The sequence below is a fragment of the Daphnia pulicaria genome, chromosome 8 (genome assembly GCF_021234035.1).
Source record: "Daphnia pulicaria isolate SC F1-1A chromosome 8, SC_F0-13Bv2, whole genome shotgun sequence".
Classification (NCBI taxonomy): domain Eukaryota; kingdom Metazoa; phylum Arthropoda; class Branchiopoda; order Diplostraca; family Daphniidae; genus Daphnia; species Daphnia pulicaria.
Window position 1 is genome coordinate 6908243 of NC_060920.1, and position 6968 is coordinate 6915210.

Below are 6968 nucleotides of genomic sequence, written 5' to 3' on the forward strand. Positions count from 1 at the left end.
TCGTTATAAAATAGGTTTATTAGCATATATACTTGCTCTAGCGAGTGTAGAGAAATTCGCACGATTGCCGCCAGATGCCGCAACAAGATATCCCCTCTAGTTAAGTGAATTTGATTTTTTATTTTATTTTTAAAAATTTTAACTTTGTCTTTAACTTAACATTTAAAAAGATTTTCAAAATTTTTTTGATTTTGTTTTTGGGTTTGATTTTAAAAATATCGATATTTGTAAAAATAATTTTTAAAACGATTTTAAAAATTATCATCGCAATTTGATTTTTTAAAAATATTTTCGATATTTTCGATCAAATACATGTGAGCCAAATACCGTGCCATACAACACCCAGATTGCTCATACAAAATTTCAAAAGTATATGACTTCCTTAACGGGAGTAATATCAAAAAGAAAAAAAAAATGGCAAAAAGTTTTTTAAGGGCCTCTCAGCACTTTTTATTTTTCTCATAGTATAAAACTCTAAGAGTGTCAGAAAACCCATTAGCCAAAAAGAATTAATGATTGTCTTATTTAAAAAAAAACCCCGACATTTCTACATTAACAAGTTATTTCGTTATCAATTTATTTGTGCGAAAAGCACCCTGTGGGGTTAGAAGTCAGAAATTTTGAGGGGCATGTTGTCATACCGATTTTTAACCAGATTCTGATCAAAATTAGAACTAGAAATTTGGGAGCAATCCAGAATCGTCAGCAGCCAACTTACCCGTAATTGGGGCAAGTTGGCAGGCTTTTTTTACAGTTTTTCTCAATTTCACAATTTCATGTAAATGAACATTGTAAACAAATACGATCAATTCATAGAGAATTCAAATCTGAATCTGATTCATTCATTTATTTTACTAGTAGTGTTTTCAAAAAATTATAAAAAAAAATCAGGAAAAATGCACCTGATAATTAACCCCCCTCTCCCCTACGGCCCCACGAACGCTTATTCGAGCCCACGCACAACTTATTTGATCTACCCAAAGCGCTAACCATTACACCCAAGGATTGTAAAATAAAACGTATTAAAATAAATTTTGTTCACCAAAATTTTACACCCACGGAGTGTTAAATAAAACGTATTAAAATAAATTTTGTTTCACTAAAATCTAGGACAAGATTAGTATTCCTTCGCGGAAATGTCTACATTTATCTCTTAATTCCCTATAGGTTTCTCGTATATATCCATTAGCAAATGACATTAAAAAACAAAAAATCAAATTGAATAAGACATTTTTACATAAATAGATATGAAAGATAAAATAATTGATGATTGAAATAATAAAAAGTTTCAGTCGTTTCGAGATTGGAACCACTAACATTGACTGTTTTCAGATTCCGATTTGAATGTTTTAAGTTACCATTGAATTATTTGATTAAGTCAATTGCTCTAAAAAGAAAAAAATTTTTAAAGAGAAGCATGAATAACTAAAAAACAATCTTCGGTCATGCAAGTTTAACTTTGACATATCGGTACGCTCTAATGTACGGCCCCTCGAACGTTAATTCGAGCCCACGCACAACTGATTTGATCTACCCGCAGCGCTTACCATTACACCCAAGGATTTGTCTAAGAAGTGACAATGATGGTAAATATGTTGGAAAAGAGTTCGAAACATGCTGGCTCCTCAAAAATGGCATACGCCATGAGACAACCATTCCAAATACTCTAGAGAAAAATGGTGTGTCCGAGAGCCTCAATAGGACGATACTAGAATCGGAAAGAATTATGCTTCATATCTCTTCTTTACCTTTAGATCTCTGGGGTAAAGCATTTTACTGTGCCATTTATTTGCTCAACCGGGTGAAGACCAGATCCGTTGAACGGAAAATCCCCTATGAAGTGTGGAAGGGAGTTAGTCCTAATGTTTCCCACGTTAGAGTTTTTGAATCCACAGTGTTTGTACATATTCCAAAAAGAAAAAAAAGAAGTATGTTTGATCCCAAGGCAGTGGAATGTCATCATGTTGGATACTGTGAATCTAAAAAAAAAAAGGTTAGAGCCTGGGACCCTGTGATTCGCAAAGTTTTGATTTCCAGGGATATTGTTTTTCAAGAATTAGATGATTGTGAAGTTGAAATCGAGAAGCCAAATAAAATTTTTGACCTTGTGGCCAATTCCTGCTTTGAAGAAGAAATAAAACTTCTTCAAGCCTCACAACTCGACGTTCCCATTCGATCAAACATTTAAGATGAACCAGCCTTATCTATAGAGTCTCAAGAAGTGGAAACATCAAACACCAGCAACGAAGAAGCTAACACGGAAGAGTTGGCCGGCAATCATAGAGCTCATCATACACAAGAACCTCGCCCTCTCAGCCAAAGAGTCGGGAGACCTCCAGTGAGGTCGATTGACGAGTCTACAAACAAGTTCTACGCAAAACTCGTTTCAGTGGGTGTATAAGTTGAAGCTGGGTGGAGAAGGAAAATTTCGTCGTTTCAAAGCCAGACTTGTCACCAACGGTTTCACACAGCACCCTGGAATTTTTCTCTCCTGTGGTGAAGTACGAATCTTTACGTGCCCTCCTTTCTATAGCTGCTGTTTTTTAACTCGAAATGTTGCAACTCAACGTAAAAAATGTGTTAAGACTTAGACGAGGATCTGTACATGGCTCAACCAGAATGGTTTATTTCTCTCGGTCACGAAAAAAAAATGTGTAAGCTGAATTGTAGCTTGTATGTACTCAAAGAAGCTTCTGGAGCCTGGAACCTGAAGTTTCAGAACTACATTAATTGACTTCTACAAAAATTCTGCCTATCTGACTGCAGCACACGCGTCGTCCCTGCGGATCAGGTTTTCGCGTCTGTCAAAAGATCTTGAATGCGAATCGTCCAACTGCCAAACGCTATAGCCCAGATAGCACCCGATGTCTTTTGGACGTCCATACAGGGTACCAACGCCCCACACCTGAATAGGATTTTGTATGTACGTCTTGGGGGGTTGCTGTTTAGGCCGAGTGTCCAAGCCAGAATTGGATGTTGCACGAAGGTTGCTGTTTTGGCAGAAAAGTAACATGAGAGTTTACTGTTCATAAATGAATAGCAGGGTGAGTATATGTGAAAGTCCGTATTTGTTCGAATAAGGAAGAAAGTGGACGTTTCTAAGACTTTCGTGGGATGTCGGGAAGTAACGCAAATGGGGTGTAACCTGGGTAGAACATTGGTCCCCGAATGGGCTCAATATGTAACGTTATTTGGACGTTCCAACATCCCGACTAAAACCTCCAAAACGAAGTCCCTAGGAGGTCAGCGTGTTAATTCGTTGAAGCTTTTTGTGAAGCTGTCGGTTCCCTTATTTATGCTATTACTTGTACCAGACCTGATATACAATTTGCTGTCAGCCAGGTTTCACAATTTTCTAGTTCTCCAACAAAGGCTCACTGAGACGTCGTAAAACGGATTTTATCGTATATGAAGGGGACCTTGAATTATGGAATCATTTTTGGAAACTCTGACTCTCAAAATGAACTCCTGACTTACACCGATGCAGACTTTGCTTCAAATCTGGATGATTGGCGTTCGACGACTGGATTTTTTCTGCTGCTAAATGGAGGTCCCGTAAGCTTTAAAAGTCAACTACTCTATGTTGCTACAATCCGTCTTCAATCAAGCTTGTAAAAAATGCGGAGTTTCACCGTGAAGTGAAACAACGACGTACTAAGAGTTTGATATCATGCTGAAGCCGGCTTAAGCCTGGCTGGAACTAAACCGCTTGGCGGCGCTTTGCGGTGGTAGGGTACTTTTATTTTTGTGTTTACAACATTAGCAGAAGTTAGCTACTGTAGCAAAGTTTTATTGAATTTTCAACATAGCTTAAGTGAATTTCTTTTATGAAGAAGTGAATTAATGTTCTCGAAATGCCTATTTGAATCTTTTTTTCCCTTCCCAGTTCCCACTGCTTTGCAAAACTGCCCTACCACCGCACAGCACCGCCAAGCGGTTTAGTTCCAGCCAGGCTTCAGCATGATATCAGATTTTGGTCTGTTAGCCTATTCCGTTGTTTCTCCTGTCATTCTTCCTTATGGTTCCACCAAAGAACGAAACATATCGATGTTAACTTTCATTTCATCCGCATCCGCAAGAGGAACAGACTATTGACGTCACCTACATTAATACAGATGTGCAGCTGGCCAAAATTTTAACGAAAGCACTTAATGGGCCAAGATTAACAAGATTGAGATAAGAGATTAACATTATTGCCCATGATTTTTGAAAGTTTATTGCCTGTGCATGAGTAGGTGTGTTAAAAAGGAGGCAAGCAGATGCTTCTCAGATGATGCTCGTATTCCATTTGTCGTCTGCATACACATGTTCATGTCAATTGTGTTCTCTTTCTCTCTCTCCTCAGTTGTTAAAATAAAGGTAACTACGCTGCACTAAATCGTCCTGTCATATTGGGCAAAGTCTACAAATAGCATACTAACATCTGTTAAATTCGGGTTGCGCGCGGGAGGCAGAAAATCGTTTGGCTCTCCGGCATGGGAAAAACATTGTGGGCGGTAGGCCAAATTTCTAATAGCTTTTATGCCACCCTGCCCCAAACAAAAATCCATAATTTTTTACATTATTCCATTCATGACAACAATTTTAGACGTCCAATAATCGAATATTAATCACTATCGTGGAAATATTAAGCTAAACAGTTGTTAAAAAATTGCTGTTTACAAAAATGTTCGATCCCAGAGTACTTACTAAGCACTAACGTAATTCTACAACAGGTTATAAGTAACAAAAATTGTTTACATTTATGTTGCCAAAATTATTTATTGTATTAATATACTTAATTTCCGATTTGTTAGAACATTTAATTTTTTTAAGCATGTTGCATTGAAAAAAGCTGACGTACTTGCTTAACGTGTTAAGAAAGTATTGAAATTGTTGAAATCACAACGTCATCTAGGATAGCTAGGAGACTATTTGAAAAGGCTTTGGATAACGTTCGTTATTTATATAGTTTTCCATCAGTTATTGATGTCTTTCCAACAATCCTTCCGAGAATAGCATTCCCTTATGAGTAAGACGAACTCAAAACGTTTGTTGATTCTTTTGTCACTTCGGAAGAGAGCGTCAACGTTGCTGTTTTTCTTGTTTCTCTCTCACTCTCAGTTCCACCTTCATATTTGTGTAACCTATCGACGTGTCACCTGTTTATTATGTTAAGGTAAAACTTCTCTTCTAACAAAGAAATCCTTCATGAATACAAGAAGGAAAAATCAAGACTTATGCCCTTTGTTAATTAATTCAACAGTTATCCATTTTCCCAGGGAGGAAAATGTTCTAAATCGAAATACGATGAACGCTCGCCACACGTATGCGAAAAAAAATATTTTGATTCATTGGGGCATCTTGCATTGGCACTGAACATTGGTACCAACATTGGTACCAAACCAGACGACGATGTTGTTGAAACATTCGTGGAAAACACAATGGCCAAATGGGAGAAATACACGATTTGTTCGGTTACTGTCCACCCATATCTCGCAATTAGCCCCATCAACTGCCAATACGCCAACATGTTCTTCATCGACGGATGGTGGCGGATTGTTGGGAGGTACTTCAGTTGCATCAGGAGCTTGCACCAACGGACCCAAGACTACGGGCTATATACACCACACATTCAGGGGAAATGTCGTTCATTAAAACCATCGTTAAGGACATTTCAAAAGCATTTAGAATACTTACAATCGCAATCGCACCACCAACCACTCCACCACCTCTTCCATTACGAAATTTGCTCCGTCGGTTTCCGTAGACACGTACGGCGGCAACCCGAACAACGACACCCTGGGCAACGGCAGTTCCTCTTTTTTTGACGGCACCAGCAGCACGCACTCGTTCTCGTTATACGTTTGATATACGTTAAATATACCTACGTTTCAATGCCCTTTGTTTTTCACAATACATTTTCATCATTTTCCTTTTTATGTTTCAGGGCATGGAAGGGCAACGGACATTTGAATCCGTCCATCTGGTTCATCTGGTTTACCTTCACATCATATGTAAACCTCTCTTGATAAAAACTATTGAATGTTTTGCCCAGGGATGGAATAACTATTATTTTAACAAGGAACATAATGAAACTCCCACACGACTTTTCCACGGAAAGCTGATTGAATTTTGGAATGCTGACGGCTGCGATTGCAATTTCTTACGACAAGTGAGTGTTCTTGTTCTTAAAAAATATATATATATATGTTTATATTATTAGGACGTTACAAAGCTGAAATAGGCCTTAAGTCAGCTACCAACCTACCCTTACCATGAATACGACATTAAAGATGACGAAGCATGAAATTCAAAGTTTAAATGTTAACGGTAGTCTATTCAGGTTGGTCGCGCACTAAGTAGATGATACTTATTGCGAAGCTGTGCCGGTACTTTTTCCCTAGTTGATGGCGATGCTTATCCACTAGACGATGCTTATCACCTAGCTTGGTAACCATAGCAACCGGGAAAAAATACATTCTCAACATTGCCTGTGCAGAGCGGGCTCCGCTCTTTAGCCGCGAGAATACCTCCCCACTCCCGCGGGCTCGAGTCACTTTGGAGGTATCCTCGCTGCATCCGCTACGCGACCGCTTCTATCGGCAAAGTTAAAAAAAAGCATTGATGGATCCGGGAATTGAATATTGAACCTTTCAACCTTCGGGTGTAATAGAACGGCTCGCTAACCACTACACCAATCGGAACTTAATTTCATTGGAAATAGGAGTGTTTTGTCAAAGTGTTTTGTCAAACATGTTTTCTCATTTCGCCGTTCGGTGGCACCACCAGGGGCGCCAACAGGCGAGAGCCAATCAGAATGCGGGGAGTACTGGCACAGCTTCGCAGTAAGCATCATCCAGATGTGCGCGACGATGTTGAGTCCAGTTACCCTTGAGAAAACATTTCAAGTCTACATGTATGTGAGAACAGCTGTAGAAAATATCATTCATCTTTGATAGTTTATATTTGCTATATTTCAATGCCAG